Source organism: Varroa jacobsoni, unplaced genomic scaffold, assembly GCF_002532875.2.
Source record: "Varroa jacobsoni isolate VJ856 unplaced genomic scaffold, vjacob_1.0 scaffold_1341, whole genome shotgun sequence".
Taxonomy (NCBI): Eukaryota; Metazoa; Arthropoda; class Arachnida; order Mesostigmata; family Varroidae; genus Varroa; species Varroa jacobsoni.
Window position 1 is genome coordinate 52,340 of NW_019214243.1, and position 17,244 is coordinate 69,583.

The 17,244-nt window shown below is 40.5% G+C and overlaps 1 long non-coding RNA gene across 4 annotated transcripts in view; it reads left to right on the forward strand.

Moving 5' to 3' along the window:
* The window catches only part of LOC111269005 (uncharacterized), a 30,567-nt gene that overhangs the window by 509 nt on the left and 12,814 nt on the right, over nt 1-17,244 (forward strand). For 2 of the 4 annotated variants that reach the window (XR_002685505.2, XR_002685506.2), the window contains exons 2-3: nt 12,581-12,668; nt 14,005-14,250. This is a non-coding gene — a long non-coding RNA (uncharacterized LOC111269005). Of the gene's footprint in view, nt 1-180; nt 535-12,580; nt 12,669-14,004; nt 14,251-17,244 lie in introns of those variants that run through there. The other 2 variants (XR_015314424.1, XR_015314425.1) reach the window with 2 other exon arrangements.

The window sequence follows — 17,244 nt, forward strand, 5'->3', positions numbered from 1 at the left end:
TATGGTAATAATAATTGCTGTCAATTGTTGTATGTTAATAATAGTTTTGGCTGTAACTTTTGTAGCGTCGTTAGCAAAGTTAGCGTCAACTTTTATAGCTATCTTCAACTAGGGGTAGGTTTGTGTAGTGCATGCATCAATTCGATTAAAGGTCGAAATAGGTGACACGTTTTATTTTTAAGTCAAATTAACAGGTAAAATGAAGTTTCTCTACTTTTCTTACGTGTTTTGTGTATGCGTACCTGCTTGCTTGTCCTAATCGCTTTACTGCCTGTGACCAGGCATTGTTATTTCAAAAGCTACCCTATTTCAAACTACCGCCATAGAGTACCACGATGTCAAGCTCGGTGTTACAAACGGATGGGTCATTACGGCAAATACTGCAATTTCCTCACGCAGCGTCACATCGGACTCCTTTAAAACTTTCTTTTTTCTCTATATTTCAGTCGATGTCAGGTATGTGCACCAATGCATGTTGGTAACGGATCAAACGTGCTAACTAACGTTTCTTGCACTTAGTTGACATCAGTGATGGTGCGTAACAAAAGGTTTAGCAGACGAAATAATCGTTTGATTTAAGTATAAACAGCTTTAAAATATACAATTTTTTTGTCAAATTGCTATGTATTCTAGGAAATAACAATTTTGGGAGTAAGTATATAATACGTGTGACTAAAAAACAATGCTTAGAAGCAAAATAAGTGAAAATAAATATGTGGACATCATTCTATCTTGGACGAAACAGAAGTTTCAGGGCAGAATTACGTATTAGGCTATGTACATACAAAACGGAATTTGCTCACTCAGTAGTGAGTTCTCGGTTTCATCCGACCGAAGACTATGACAGGGTATGGAATCGACTCCAGTTGATTTGTCTGAAAGCTTGCCCGCGGAAGGTGTTTAGCGTACGAGATACAAGCACACGCACACATAGAGTTTCAGTCGTATATAGATAGATATCTAGGACAACGCTAAGACGCTTCAACGCGTAAGAACTCGAAATATCTATTCATTAGGTAAATACATTCCCTACTTCATATATATGAAGATCCAAAAAAGCCGTTGCACATAAACATAATACGTTTATACCATAGCAACTGAATAGGTTTCATAAATGTTTGGATAGACCTAACTACTAGGTCCGATCACGAACGAAGTAAAAGATAATCAGGAAACATTTTATGGCTACATTTAAACAGCTTTGCCAGTACAGTATTTATGTCGCATTATTTAATACTGTCAAAGCTGTATCGGCGACCTCTTAACTTTATTAATAAATTAAAAAAACTTTTCATTTCTTGGTTCAATTCCAATTGGCATTTGTGCAGTTTGTCACAGCTGTCATTTTAGAAAGGTGCAGAGTCATAACAATACCGTTCTTCATTAATTTGCACAGTTAAAACCGTATCGCTCTGTATTTTCCTTGCGAACACCTTATGACTTCCATCCCCCCCAGGCTTTACCCTACTCGAGCTAATTGATGATTGACAGACAGAGACTTTTTCCTTATTATCCCAATGTGTGAAAGCGACCTACAATCGTTTTCCTAAGATTTTTCGATACGGCGTGAAGTGTGATAATGACAGCAGAAAAACATGCGTGGAGATCCGAACTAAGTTATATCCTGTTGTGGTTTATATTTCCCTAGCTGTTTTAATTCATTGGGTGGTTTGTGCTTGATTACATTTTTTTTTTTTCTATTAATTACATCTTATTTTATTTCAAGCCTATGTCTTCTTAAATAAAAGGAAAGCATTTTTTTCGGAAAATATATTTTAGTCTGTCTAAGACGAGAATCTTCACTTTGTGAAAGCTGTGCAGATTCCGATGAATTAGAAACGACTTCACATTGGAATGATTTGCAACTTTGAAGCAATACCGAGACGATCACTGCATACGCGACGACTCATCCCCAATCTGCACTACGTGTTGTACTAAAAAAAAGTACTCACAAATGTTTACAATATCTTCAGCTAGAAGGGTGCAGCCTAGAGTTTCGGATGAAATCTTAGTGGTTTACAAAGAATAAACAAAGCAACATTCATACAAAGTGTGTCTGGTTCCTGAAGCGACATCACAAACCGTCCAAGGAACGATCTGCGTTGATATGGGTCCGCTTTTGGTAACCTAAATAACACAAATAGATAGAGAGTGAACGTTTAGAGCCAAAAGTCTCGTCTACTCTGCAAAATCGTGCTTTCCCTATATTGGAACTTCGTCGAGTTGGCTTTGAATTTGATTAGCTTAGATAATTGATAGATATAAAGTAAGATTTATTGCTTAAATAAAAGGCTTTTGCAATTCGAAAGATTCAATAGATACATTCAAATAAATTTAAAAAAAAACCTATTAAAAAATCGGCATCGACTGATCGTCGCCAAGATTTACCAGGAGCTCGTTTGTGTGTTGTAATGTATTAATGACAGATATTAACTCTCATCTAGTAGGTACAGATGGGCGTAAACAATAAAACATTCTTGCACATATACTTACTTTTTAAGAAATAGAGCTCACTGTCTAAACGTATTCGGGGTAACATTTAAGGGACCAGCGCACAGTGTTTTGCTCTCCAGACTTTGAAGTTCTCCAAATAGCGATTGGGAAAAAAAGATCGTTCTAATTTGAGGCGAAAACTCGCTTTGATGTCCAATTCAAAATATGACTTCATGTAACTTAGCAAAATGACTGCGACTGGTCGAGTGAATGGCTGATCGACGTTTAAACTGCAGGTCCTTAATTTCTGCCATAGGCCTGACTGTTACCAGTTGGACACTCGACGAGCCCGAACCGTATTCAGTCCGGTAGTGACTTCAGTATGGTAGTGACTTCAGTCCGGTAGTGACTTCAGTTCGTTGAATAAAAAAAATCTGCAATCAATTTGAGGAACCCGAACGCATTCATCACTCATGCGATATTATTAGAACGAAGACGCATAATGTTTACTGAGGCAATTACTATTGTAATAAATACATTTGTATACACCTTATATCGTGGGTGTCGAATATTTGAAAATTACATCGTTCGCATATAGTTTATTACAACTGAAGCTTCAGAATTACGGCTAACGTTGGCACTCCTTTACGGACCTATATTTTTCTATTTTGTCAAGTTTCCTATACTCGATTCTGTGTACACCGGAGGTGGAGCTTCTTTTGAGGAAGCAAGAAGTGATGAGCCGAATTTATCTTAGCATCACTGCTCTACAGCCTTTTTCGTTAGTGCACTTATTTTTTATTATGAACCCGAAAAGCAACAGTAGTGCCGATGCAAAAAGCCAGCTCGCGTTCTCTGTATCATGTTTACTATAGGATAGAAGCAAATGAGGTAGTCTGTGTCCTCGGGCGTTGTCTATTTTTACGTCGGCGGCCCGTTGGCGACTTGGATTGGCTTTTCCAACTTCAACCCGAAGACCATCGGTGGTGATGGTAGTTGAGAACGCAAGAAACAAAAAGCTATTCAAAGAAAAATAATTTTTAGGCCTCAGCATCGTGCCTGACTGTTGATCTCTTTTCTCACGCCTCGCGACCTGATGCGTCATGGTTAACACCACCGAAAAGCACATGACTACTATTCTGGCCGACAAGGTAATACTGCAACGCGTCTATGCTGTCACGGTTGTAGCTACTCAGCTGGTCTGTTCTGGGCCCCCTTCAAAAGGCGTCCGTTGCAGGCAGTGACTTTCTCCGATTTCTATTGTTAGCTTTTTCAGTATCTTTTTAGTCTTCATTCTCAATTTTACAAAGTGTGGGACTAATCCGATATCCGATACCACATCGCAACAGCCAAAGTCTATACGGTGCGGACACGCTTGTTTACTGTATATATCAGCTTCTGAATCGCCGTGCTCTACTCTGTCCAACTAGGCAGCATTTCTAGGTGCTGTCTTTCTTCCCCTCTTTATTTCGGCTGCAGTTTTTATTACGCACAAATTAAGTGCAGTCTCTGGTCTTCTTCCACCTAGACCTTCACCGCCATCACTAGCTCGATATTTCTTCTATTCGCTCACACTTTGAAACAAGCTGACATTTTGTACGGCGACTCTCGTTCAAATCGTTGTCCACTTACTTTACCTAGTCATGGTGAATTTCTTTACATCTGTAACTCTAGTTTCCATTTTTCAAGATATTGTCTGAGCAAATCAGTTTTCTATTACATTTCTCTCTGTCTTTCCTCGGGCAGCCTTCGGCCCAAGAAGTCGTTTGCATCTGTTCCAACAGGGTCATCTACACTTTCTCCGTTACTCACTGCGTCTTCCTCTCCCTCTAAGTTACTTACCATCTTACCTTGGCTGTAATTTGTGTGGCCATTTCAGACTTTGTTTTCTTCGGTCCCTCCTTTGTTTCATTTTTTGTCTCCCTCTGTCACTGGCCGATCGGTTAGCCAAATTCCACCTGTTTCTGTGTGTAATTCATCGAGATCAATGTAATTGGCAATGGAACGCGTTGTGAAAGCGCCTTATCAGGTAGCCAGTCAGCCGACGCTTCCAACGATCCAGCTAGTTCCACTCCGTTGTAAATACTGCTATTGATCGACATCGGCTGTGACGATAGCAGTCACATCCCTGGCCGCTTATTGAAGCTATCGTTTGTTGACTCTCTTTGGTTTTTTGATGCCGGCAAAGACAAGCGACCGTGGCTAGTGAGAAACATGAATTTGGTCGCTTCCTTCTTCCTGAGTCGCTGTGCTCGTGTTTCCTATCACGCATTTTTTCTCTCTGTGTCCCTGTTGACCCGGGACAAGACACCATTCTCATCGTGCGGAAAAAAATCGTCTGCCCTCGTACGTGGAGGCCGGCTGTTCTTGGGGCCTGACATCAGCGGAGGTCTGCATGCTTTTCCAAGCGGATGTCGTGCGTGTCCCTTATAATGATGCCCCATATTCCCCGTTCTCTTAATGGCCCTCTGGTTGTTTTTGTTGTTGTTATTGCCGTTGTTATCGTCATCGTCCCCGCTCGATTTGCCCGTTGGCGGGACGCACCGCCAACAGCGTCTCCGCCTAACCTTCCTCTCTCGTCTGCTAACCTCCCCTGTTCTTTGACGTGCTCTGTAAAAGAAGAAGGTGAAAAAACACAAAACGCCGCACCTACGCTATATGCTATGTGTATTATCTTATTTTCTACCCATCTCTTTTGCTGTATTCGTTTCCTTGTGCGGGTTTTTTCGTCCTTGACGATGCTAAGATCAGCTGCACACTGTCGGAGCCCGCAAGACGAACGCAGCATGCCCCGACGTCCCGTTACGTGCGAAAAACGGTACGTTGTCTACAAAGCGAATAGCCAAGCAAGATGGAGGTGCCAGTGCCACTGATGTGAGTGGTAGCCGACCAGCAACTGTTCTGGTCACTGCTGTTGTTGATGTCGGAGAGCGAGAGCAAGATGACCGGCTGCGTACAGCAAGCAGTAAGGCCACGTCAGAGATGCGCCGTTGTGCCTGGAATGTAAAGACACACCGGATGCGACATGCGCTCCGACGACGTGCACGGCTTGAACAAAAATTCTGTTCTCAATACGTTGTCGTCCAGGCATGTATGCATCAAGAGCCCTGGCGTTTGGCTTTCGCCTATGCTAGGATATAGTAGGGTCGGATAGGATGGATTAGGGGACTGAATCGCCTACACGAAAAGCATGCTGGACGGTCGGTGATAGTAAGCACAAGGTATTAAGTTGGAGGCTACTGTTGTAATGGAAGGAACAACGGGACAGAATAGGACTAACGAGGAAGACGAGGCGACATAACATCCGTAGAAGCACTGTAGAATATGGACATAGTAGGAAAACGATCCGCGGCCTCTAGAACACATGAGCAGCTGAAAATCAGCGCGGTGTTGTTACGGGGCATTCGATAGGGTTCACACGTTTGTCGTGAACTGTCTATAATCGTTCACTGGAACTTCTAAACGCCAAGTGTTATGAAGCATGAAAACAACACTGAGCTATACCTCTGAGCTGGGTGGAGGACGAAGTGCCCAGCCTTCTCGATTATGCTGCTATTCCAAACATCGAGTACTTCATCCCGGCTAATTTCACTATTTCAAAGCTTAGAACATGATGGGCTTATGGGATTATATGTTGGATTTGTTATTCTAAGTTTCTTTCCTTATTTAATTATAAATGTATAAACTGTAAAGGTGGCAAATAGGTATCCTCAGCAATATGTCTCAGGAGCCATCTAGGACCACATCCGGTCTCGTTTTTCCCCTTTACGCCAGATGAAGCTATTACCTGTTCAAAAGCGACAGGAAAAGTCAATGGATGTATAGTGTATAAGGAAAGCAGTTTGATTTATCATCTTTTTGAAGTGGCGAAAAAATCTATAATTTCCGTGTATGCTTTAGAAAACGTCGGTCAGCTATGTGGGGTTGTTGTCTCGGGAAAATAGACCCTGGTTAAGAATGGCAGTCCTTATGATATATTCGTTTGAAACTTTTTGTTCATGTCTTTGTTGAGAATACACACCTGTGCCTTTATAATGAATAATATACTCTATATAGAACGGGTTTTCTTTTTTAAATTTGCCTCCAGTAAACAGTATAACTTCGAAACCAGCATAACCAAGAAACGTCGAGATCTATTCATTTCAGTCTAGAACTCTAAGTCTATGATATTGATGAAATGTGTTTAAACAGGGAATACAAATCGCTTCGAAACCGCGTGCCAAATACAATGAAAACTACGTGAACCGAAAAATCATTCACATTAGATTTACCGCAAGGACCTTCTTGCGTATGTTGCGCACATCAGCATGCATCACTCTAGACAACGAAAAAGAGGTCTAGAGGGAAGTCCTTTAGAGGAAACGACGTCGACCGCCATCGCGACACTAGTCACGGCGACGTCAAGCAACGCTAGACTAAGCATGAACGTCCTTTCTAAGTAAGCTCCTTTGCATTTTTCTAGAGAAAATCAACGCAATCTACCACTGCTGTGATCGCACTGTTCGATGTGTACTCGATAAATTAAGGAAAAGACGTTGGGACTAGCACATAATTGAGAAGAGCTATCCGGGTGTGTAGCGCAAGATCTCTACGTAGCAGAAGTGCAGGACACGTGGATGAACGTAGAACAATAAAAGTGCCGATGAGTTAATGAGACGAGTTCCTAATCGTCGTTTCGTTGGCCAATAGGGTCCGGCGCCGATCGATGCCAGGCATCGAGCAGCATAGACACCTGCTCCGTCGTAGGCCGCTGTGTATTGTCATTAGTGTCCCATTAGGGTAATGTAGCTCACAATCTATTATTTTTTTTTTAAATACCGCTGCTGCTCAAGAAGACAACAACACTGGCTGCAGTTTGAATAGGGTAGACGAAACGCTACGCCCTTAGGGGCTATCTTTCCCGCTACGACAACTGCTGTACCAAGTTAAGATAATCGAATTACATTTGAGTTGTTATACTTCTTATCAACTTCGTGGGAGTATCATTGTACTTCCCATTGGTAAGGCACTGAAAATAGCTACCACAGGACGCACAAGCAATTGGCATTCAATGTAAAAATGAGTATTTTATGAACTGATATGCAGCAGCCATCACGACGGACTGAAAAGCTCGATCCGCAAGATAATCAAGATGGGTCGTGCCTCTAATATCACAGTAAATGCTACACACTTGCCGGAAGAAGTCTTGACTTCTATCCGACATCGTTGGAAATTAGCACATAGACTTTGTCAGAATGTCCAGTTATATTACTGGAGGGTCCAAATGTTGCCGCTGGTACTTCGATGCATATATGTACTATATGCAAATCTGCTTTAAGTACTTCATCACGAGTCAAAGTCATAAAGCTTTCCTTTACTTACAACGCGACTGCAGTCTATCTCAACACCGCGAGTTTACGCCATTAACTCCCGCGCTCAACTGCTGCCGCCTAGCGTGTTATACACCGGAGGTCCTAAAAGACATATAGCCATTTTCGTTGTCTTTCGTATGAACTTGTTTCGTTATCGGTTAAGTAATGAACTTACACATAAACAGCTGGGCCTTAGCTTTTACATGTTTTGCCTTCGAATGTGCTCAACATGCTGTAAAGTGGTTTATGCGAATTGCGGTTATTATCAGAGTAGCTCTTCCGCCATAAAGCTTTGTGGTACGATTACCTGAAACAATGAAGAAAGCTCTCCATGTAATAGCTTTAAGCAATAATATACGCCGTTTGCTGCTAGTGATCTTATCTGTTCATGGCATAATGTGCCCAAGATGTGTAATGCATGAAGCATCGAAAGAGTTCGTGGACGAAGCAGGTTTTCAGGGGTGTCAGAGTCTATGGGAAATCTATCATTTAGTAGTAACAACTTTCTCAAACAATAGATTTTTAATGATACGAACCAAGTACAGTGGTAGAGGACATTGAGCTTGAATGGAGGGGATTTACTCAAGTAGTGGCCTAAAATGGGGTGTTCAAAGAAGCATCACTGCATTCGACTGAAGTCAGATTTGACTATCTCGAATAATTATTAACTGCTATTGTAGTTTACTTCAACACTAAAACCGTGCGCCTTGCGAAGACTATTCACCGATGTCAAAATCGGTGTGAATATCTATTCAAAATAAACGTGTTTTTTTTTTTTTTTTTTCGTTGGGATATTAAATGAGCCCGACATCATGCATTGATACTAGGAATTTTCCCTGATTGTTTGCTACATGTCTCTCTTATTTATTCAAGTATTTTGTAGAACTATGGAAATAATTTGGTTAAACTACGGTTTCTGAGTTTCCACGCATGCGCCATCCGTGCCCACAGGTATGCCCATGAGTTACATACTACCCGAAAATTCTACGTTTTGAGTAGAAATCTCTATACGACTTTGCATCAATGGAGAGCTCTGACAACAATAAACATGTTTTCATTTCAATTCGGTACATAGGTAATATAATGATATATATATGTTGGACCTTGAACTAGTTTTTACTTGGCTCTAATCATTGAAACTAACCTAAGAATTTGTAATACTGCGCTCAATCTGTTTCATATTGGACGAATTTTTATTGTCTATTCGGTAATTCTGCCTAACGTTCATTGAGTTTACGATGAAATCCACGAAAAATCATTAGCGAAATTGGGATGTCTAACTTAGGTATGATTCCCTGTGGCTTACAGGGGGGGCGAAACATGCATATTCTCCAAGCATATATCTATATACATATGCGCACAACGTGGATATCTTTACGTACGTAGTTGTAACTACGCCGACCACCGGCTACGCGTTCTCCTCATAACACAGGGAGAATACATAAATAAACGTTTTTGTAAAAAAAAATACTGGTAAGATATATAATCTTACCAGTGCTCGCTATATATCGTGGTCTATAATGAATACATTGTAAAGATACACATACTAATTGAATTTATTTACATACAAACCTGACTACGCTGGCTGTTTTCTTTACGAAGCTTCTTTCAAATCTTGTTCCTGCTTCGAATGGTTGTTAGTGCAGCTGTTGTACAGGAAAACTTCAGCCTAGGACGCCGCATGACGGTTTCATTTTGGGCCTAGAAAGCTGTCGCGACATTGGGTGTTCGCGTGATTGGTCGACATGACGTGCATCCCCCTATTAGGACTAATTTAATTCTTTCAAATGCCAACGTCAGAAATCTAGTTCTCAGGCTCCTATAGTTCGAACCGATCGGTAATAAAGTTGTTGTTTAGCGATCGGCAACGTAAAACGTTTCTCAGCTTTCAGTCCTTCACATAGTCAGTAGAAGGTGTAGGACGTTGTGTGTGTCTGCTGCCATGTGTTGCGTCCATCCTTATGAGTGCGCTAATCCAGATCGTATATAACCTCTGATCGACACAATGGCTGGATACTTCTGGTGGCATCATGGTGGATGCAATCGCTTACGCAAATAATGATTTTATTGTGATGCCCGCAAAAATATGAAATATGGAATTTCTCAAAGTCGTCCTGCAGCGATGCTCATAGCCCGAACACCTGACGGCCAAGACCGATTCGGTCAATAGGATCTTATTTGTTTGACAACAATCTTGCAGTCAACCGAAATTTAGGACAGGTACGAAACGTCGCTTTATACTGACATCAAGAAGATTCTGTCAAGGGACTACAAACTACAGGTAGAAATATGAACAAGTATATTTTTCTAGCAGTCGCTATGTCAGTATATAGTTGTTTGTTTATTCAATATTCTTTCCTTCTGTTGAAGAGAACGCCCTAACCATATCTATTTGGGCATAGCATGGTGGGCAGTAGGCGGACGTATTTGACCAATGAACTAGCAAAAGGGTACTACTAGGAATTACATACGTTTTAGGCAAAGCCTGGAGAGGACCTTTCCTTAGACTATATTAGGTGATGATCGCGCAACAAATTATACTAACAAGCTTGATGAAACGACGAAGCCTTCTTAGACTTTTTAAAGTGGTTCTTACAGCCTCTGTACGCTGAAACATTCATTATACACTTAAAGATTGCCATCACTGTATCGCTAAAATCCCTATCATAGCTTATATCTCAGAGACAAATATCCGAGCTTGACAATGTCAAACACTAGCCTTTATGACAGCTAACAGATAACGAAGAAACCCACGAAGATTTTGTAATAATATAAGCGACCTTCACGCAAAACGGCTTTAAATTAGCAACTAAGCCAATGTCACAATTAACCACATTCGTCTCCGATACTATTGCTGATCGCGTCTGGCCTGAATAGATAACAAATGCTTTTCGTTTTTTCCCTTTAATTTCTCGGATTCGTCAGACGTATATGTGTTCGTGCATAGCTTGCACTACACTCTATACGCATAACGACATAGGCACACATGTGTATATGGTATTTTACACATTATATTCTATATTTTGTTTTATGTGTTATGTTCTGACAACTACGACATTATTTTTGGGAAGTCAAGCCTCCATATCTCAGAGGTTTTACGGGCTCGCTTTCATCGCGGTACGACGAGGGAGGCAACATCGTCAATGTTGTTCTCGGTGACAGGACTCGAGAAGAGTCAACGGAGGAAATGAGGAAAACACGCGCCGGTGACAGGCACAACCCTCTAAATGCTAGAGACCGAGAAAGAGAGAGAGAGAGAGAGAGAGAGAGAGAGAGAGAGAGAGAGAGAGAGAGAGAGAGAGAGAGAGAGACAGTTGTACAGACTGGAGCATGCTGACGCTCTTAGAGAAACAGCAGAACTACTCCTAAAGAGGTTTGTGGCTAACATCTAGGAAATACATCCACGTACCGTAAACGAGATGCGGAAAATAGCTCCTCGAGGGCTGATGCAACATAAACGCGTACTGAAAGAATACTTACGCAAAGCTTGTGATGTTGATTAGCAGCCGGTATTTCTGTTATACTTAAACGTTTATTTAAATGTTTTCCAATAAACCATTTTAATTATTTTCTGTGATCAGTTTGTGTAATTTACAAGAAATTACATTAAGTGGCAAAAAAACACTGCTTGCTTGTCAAATATTACTTTTAGCAGCCATCTCGTGATTCTTGATTGTCACTACGCGTAATTCGGCCTCATTGCTGCTGTACAATTACTTTTTATAGTAAAGTTTTCTCTGAAATCACGTAGCATGCAGCCAGCCAACTGGCTAAACAATGCACGCTAGCAAATCGAATGGCGAATGCCTGATCATAGTGTAGAACGTACACAAAGCACGTCGTCCCAATCGGACTCCTGAGGCTCCGCTGGTTTGCTACAGTTTCAAAGGTCTTAGCAGAATAAGCCAACAATAGCAGAATAGACACGCAGTGCCATAGTGCACTCAGTTACGATGAAAGAAAGCTCGTTCTCTATAAACGTAACGCGAACCAGCTGTCGTTTGGCTCAATTTTCGATCGGAAACTGGGGCGACAGGCTAAGGCCAATGATGTTTCAGTACTCTTAAGGCCACCTTAGTATTAGCTTTGATGTCATCTATTCCAATAGTCAATCCACGACTCGAAAATAAAATACGCTTCATAGTAAACATATTAAAAAGGAGTGGGTGTAGAAGGTCGAATGCACAAATGCAACTAAATATTATATATGAGCATAGGTAAACCAGACGGTTACAGAACGACGAACGTTAATGTATTGCTTTTATAATAAATCGGCGAGGTACTGATGAAGACATTTATCTCAAATCAAATAAGGCAAAACGTCTGAAGTTTGATGCTATTAAAAATGAACTATGGCAAGGTAAATCTATTCAACAAAGATGTCTCGGTATTTCGGGTTTTAGCCCAAGTAATTTAATAGGCTTAACACGACATTTATAATATTTCATGAAGCTCACATGATTAGCTCAACAATATTTAACTTGAGGAGAAGTTGAACTTAAGGAAACCTAAGCAGAACATAAGTAAACTTCATAGCACAAAAGGCAGTTAAAGAATTCACAATTTTTATTTGGACAACCTTAGTTTAATATTAGCCACGAAAGCTTTTTTTTTTTTAAATTTTGCAAGAGGTTGCAGTATCTGAGTCTAGGTTAGAATGTATAACCACTTACAGGCACACTGAACATTGGAGAATTCTGAACTTTAATCAAAACTACAAGTGAGTGTCGTTTTTGTGTAGTAGATTTTCTACAGCAAGTTTCAACAATTCCAAATTTCCATTATTGGGATTTCAGGTGTTAAGGATCATTCCCCGTAGTTGGGCAATCGTTATACTTGGAAACGCATGAGGTGGTCTGGGTTTGGGATCGAGCATCTAACTTGGTAAGAGCCAACCACCAGAGGCAAGACTTAATCGCAATACCGGACGTGAAACTGCAAACAGCTTTTTCTTGAGTGTTAATCATGAAACTATGATTTGTTTTTGATGGCTTCCCATTATAGCAGAAATAAAACGATTGGATAGTCCTTGTGTGGAAACCAAGTGGTCCTCCATGGAAACGAATCAGAATAGCAAAGCTAAAAGCCCGTAGTCCGTTAGCCCATTGTTCATTAGTCTATCATTAATGATGATTAGTAAATAAGCTATCGGCGGGCTCTAGACAGAGGCCCTAAGACTCGCTGATAAAACATTCTCGCTGAGGCGAGGACGTGAGATAGTAGAAAGATACTTGTAGCATTGTTCTAATCATTACCTGTTTCATGTTGCCACTTATTTAGTCTTAAAATCTACTTTGAAGGAAGTAGAATATTTATCTCGTAGTGTTATTATCATAATCACGAAAAGGAAACCATGAAAATCTGCCTTTACATTTTACTAGTGAATAGGGCTGTTCTTGGCTGCAAAAGGTTGATATTTGATTGGGTGCCATATATCCAAATTGAGACCTTACCTTACCGTTATCAGGACCTACTACTATCAGTTTCGGGCAAAATTACTGTTGACCTCTATAAACAACAAAAGATCTCGTTTGTGTCTACTGATGCTGGACTGCTTTTTCAGTTATTGAATAGCCTCAATTTATCGGTGCTTTTTACAATATTTAAATGGGGCGCTGTTAAAGAGAGGTATTTCAAGTACGATGCCAAAGAACTGACATTTGCATTTTGTGGCCACGTATCCTTAGGTCGCAGGTCAATCAATCTGGTAGAGAGAAAGAAGTATGAAACGAGACTGGACGTCCTACAGGACGTCCTATAGGCAATAATCTGGACTCGTGTAAATTGCTTTTTCTAGAATTTTTAATTTTTATGAGAAAGCTCTTAGCAGGGTCGGTGTGTAGCTCAGCGGTGTGGTTTCGTATACGTTGTTCATTATTAATGCTTTAAATTCTTCTCAACTTCTACTATTTTGGATATACCATTTTACATTGCTACCATTGTAGCTGTTTTTGCTGCCTTTTTCACTTTGGTCCGCGTGAGCGCTCGGAGGACCCCAGTGACAGTTACGGCACTTGGTATCGCCGGCTGGGCACCTAGAGTTAATCAACCATGATAAAACGTTTGCCTTCAAAACATAAGCTTCCACGATTCATCAAATCATTTAAGATTTTTGATTCTATGTACCTTTAGCGGCGCAAAAAGTCCACAGCGTATTCTCAGGTCTAAGAGGGTGATTTAACGCTTTTTCGTTATTAATAGAAAATGTATTTCTTTACAGATGTTGGTGCTGGTAAACTCTCTACTGTCGAAGCAAATGCCCAACAAAATGCTTATGGAGGTCTCTTAAAAACAGCTAACAAGATTAAAAAAATAATTTAACATTATAGTTCATAATCTCATTTACCAGAATGAACGACACCGAAGACGTCCATGCGTTTCCCTGCTGAAGGCGAAAGGACTACTGCATCAATGCAGTTAGACTAAGATCAGAAAAAATATGTACTTTTCTACAAACGAAACTCAGGTTTGTTTCAGCAAAAGCTTTCTCGTTAAGGGCCCATCTTAGTCTATTGCTTTGTTGCACTAATTCTGAAACGGAGTTATTAGCTACCGATGAAACTAGACCTAACAGAGGAAAAGGTACGCCAAACTTTGCAAAGATTCGCCTTTTCGGGGACAGTTTTTGAGGAGAAGCTTGACATTGCCTTGCCCGCAAATACTCTTAATATATGCAACACTCGGCTTCACAAGTTCCGACGATAGCGCTGAGACTTGAAAGCAAAAGATTTCCGATTGTGATCTGGTTGGGTAGCTGGAAATTTGTTATTAACGTAAAGTATTACAGTTTTTATACAGCAAGCTTAAAAACGTAAAGTAATCATCACTAAAAACTTTATTAGCACTTGGGGAGATGTCCCTTTGTGCTTCCTCATATTTGGGAAAGTCATTTGTGGATACATGATATACCATGATGATCAGCGTTTGACCGACATGCGTTAAGCTATGAACCCATGTGATTTAGAACCTCTCCGAAACATCGGTCGGGGGGGCTATTAATTGCTTGCGTTTAAGCAATATTTAGAAAATGTAATTTGCTTGCTTCATAAAACTGTTCTGTTTTGTTGGTTTTATTCCTGGGTCACGAGACTAAATATAGCATTCCGACTCTTAAATTTGAATACGTGGATACTCTATACTGTTGTATTCACCTAAAACAACTATTTCTGACTAAACGTGCCCAGGACTCATCCTAAAAAGCGTCCGAAAGCTGCCAATCATCCGACTGCACATTGGCACCACGAAGGGGAAAAACGATAGCCCGCTGCACTTAAGTACAGCGTTCATGATAAATGCATATTATCTTGCTGTATACCGACTGATAGCCGTTACAACATGGAGGATCCATCGTTTGGGTCTCCTGTGGCTCCCGTTCTAATGCGTACACTTAATAGGCTCTAATGGAGCGTAAACACAGTCGAGAAGGCTTTGCGATGTTAGTCCTGGACACAGCGCCTTGGATTTTGTTTTTCGTCTCCTGCTACTGTTTGGGCAACTTGTTTTCAGGGTATTTATTCATTATTGTATTCTCGAAATTCTGCAAATTTTCTAGGCGGGTCATATTTATTCATTCCGGCTATTTTCTATCACCCCAAATTTACTACTATTTCCTACAGAAGAAGTTCTGATCTACTGACGTCATCTTTCTTCCCACCAAATTAAATTTTTTATATGTGAAAGACTCAAAAATCTACATTCTACAATATTTAGTTTCACAGTTTAAATGGTGACTGAAGGAAATATGCCGGCCGTATGCGAAGGTTCACAGGCTTCAAGGCCAGTTTGAGAATGCCGGTTTTATCTGATGATGCGGCCGGGTCAAAAGCCTATTCTGTACCAGCTAGATGCCATATGATGTAATATGCTTGTTCACCCTTTGTTTATTCTAATTTAATTAACATTTTTGTTTGTCAGGGTATCTTGAAGACTGTACATGAGGAGAGCTTTCACCTTTCATCTTAGTTTCGCCAGCCGCAGCTTAGCTCACAACATTGCTTATTTAAGTTTTACGATATATTCGAAATTGTTGAAAACGCGGGTTATTTACTTTATTTCACTTATACCGATCTACCTAGAACAAAATCGCTTGATATTGCCCCCATAGCTTGCATTAAATTTTAACAGCTTGGCTGCATACCAATGCCACTCCCCGACTGCTACCAGATCGACAAGATGGATAGCGTGCTATATTGATCTGAGGCTTAGTATCCTTGCAATTATTTGAGTTTCCAGCGTGTACCTGCTTTAATTTATGTAAAATTATTTGCGTTTCCTATAAGTACCATATTAGGATTCGTCTTTCGCACGCTACGTTAATATTACTGAGAAGATCTAGCCATTGCAGAAATGGCTATATTTCAAAGTTGAAACCCTTGAGGACTCTCTTTGGGACTGTTACTGCCCACCATAGGCATTAAATGGTGGGACTATTTCTTATAAGATAGGAGAAGGTTTTGCGCCAGCGGCGAACTGTACCGTTACGCTATTCATAATTGGCAGCAATGCTAAATGGGTCGAAGCGCGAAGTTGGCCATAGGATTGACTTGCCCCCAATCTTAAATGCAAAAAGTCTTACTTTTGTCAAGCCAATGCTAGAGAAGATTTTTACGTTTTTCGCCGAAATCGGATGGAAGCTCTTGCTACAAGCACTAAATTGTCAGTGTTGTCTAACAATAAACAACAAGCTAATATGAGCGATTTTTTGCGTTAGGCATATAATTGCTCAGTGAACAGGGAAGCACTAGGCTTCCTATATGCCATGCGTATGCCGTGAACTCATATGTTCAAAATAGAAAATACGTATCGTTTTTCGTATATGGAGATTTATGTTTCCAAGGAGCGTTGCACCATAAACCGCCGCACAAAATTATAGTAAAAAAAAAAACAGGGGAAGAATTAAATCCTACCTGGAACATGAACCCGGTATGAAATAGATTGACGCGATTGCTACCCGTATGAGGTACACTCGTGTTTGTGACGCCTATGCAACACCGCGCGGTGGATTCCTTCTCCGCGAATATAACCTGTGAAAATTAATAGCTAATTAGAAAAAAACTAATTCTGACATTTCCACGGCTATGAATTGCTTCAGTAGAATCATACAATAAAAAATGTAGTTTTTTTTTTACCATATATTTTAGCCAGTTCGTTTGGCTGTTTGCGTCAAAATTAAAAACAGTTACCCGCCAATTACCGAGAACGTAATTACATTATAGAGTCAACTAGACAATGAGAAGGACGCCGTCCGAAGTACGATTCGATTCTGCAGTTCCGGTTTTTCCCTTACCGTATCCCATCCAACCCAGTTTGTCTAGCAGCATCTGCCACTGTTACAAATGTTACTGTTAGCTGCATAATAATTGCAGAGGATCCGAAAATCGTGAAATCGTGCTAATTAAGATTAATAAATAGATTTCTCATGAGCGCATCTAATTGATTCTAATCGCCGCCGTTACTCCCT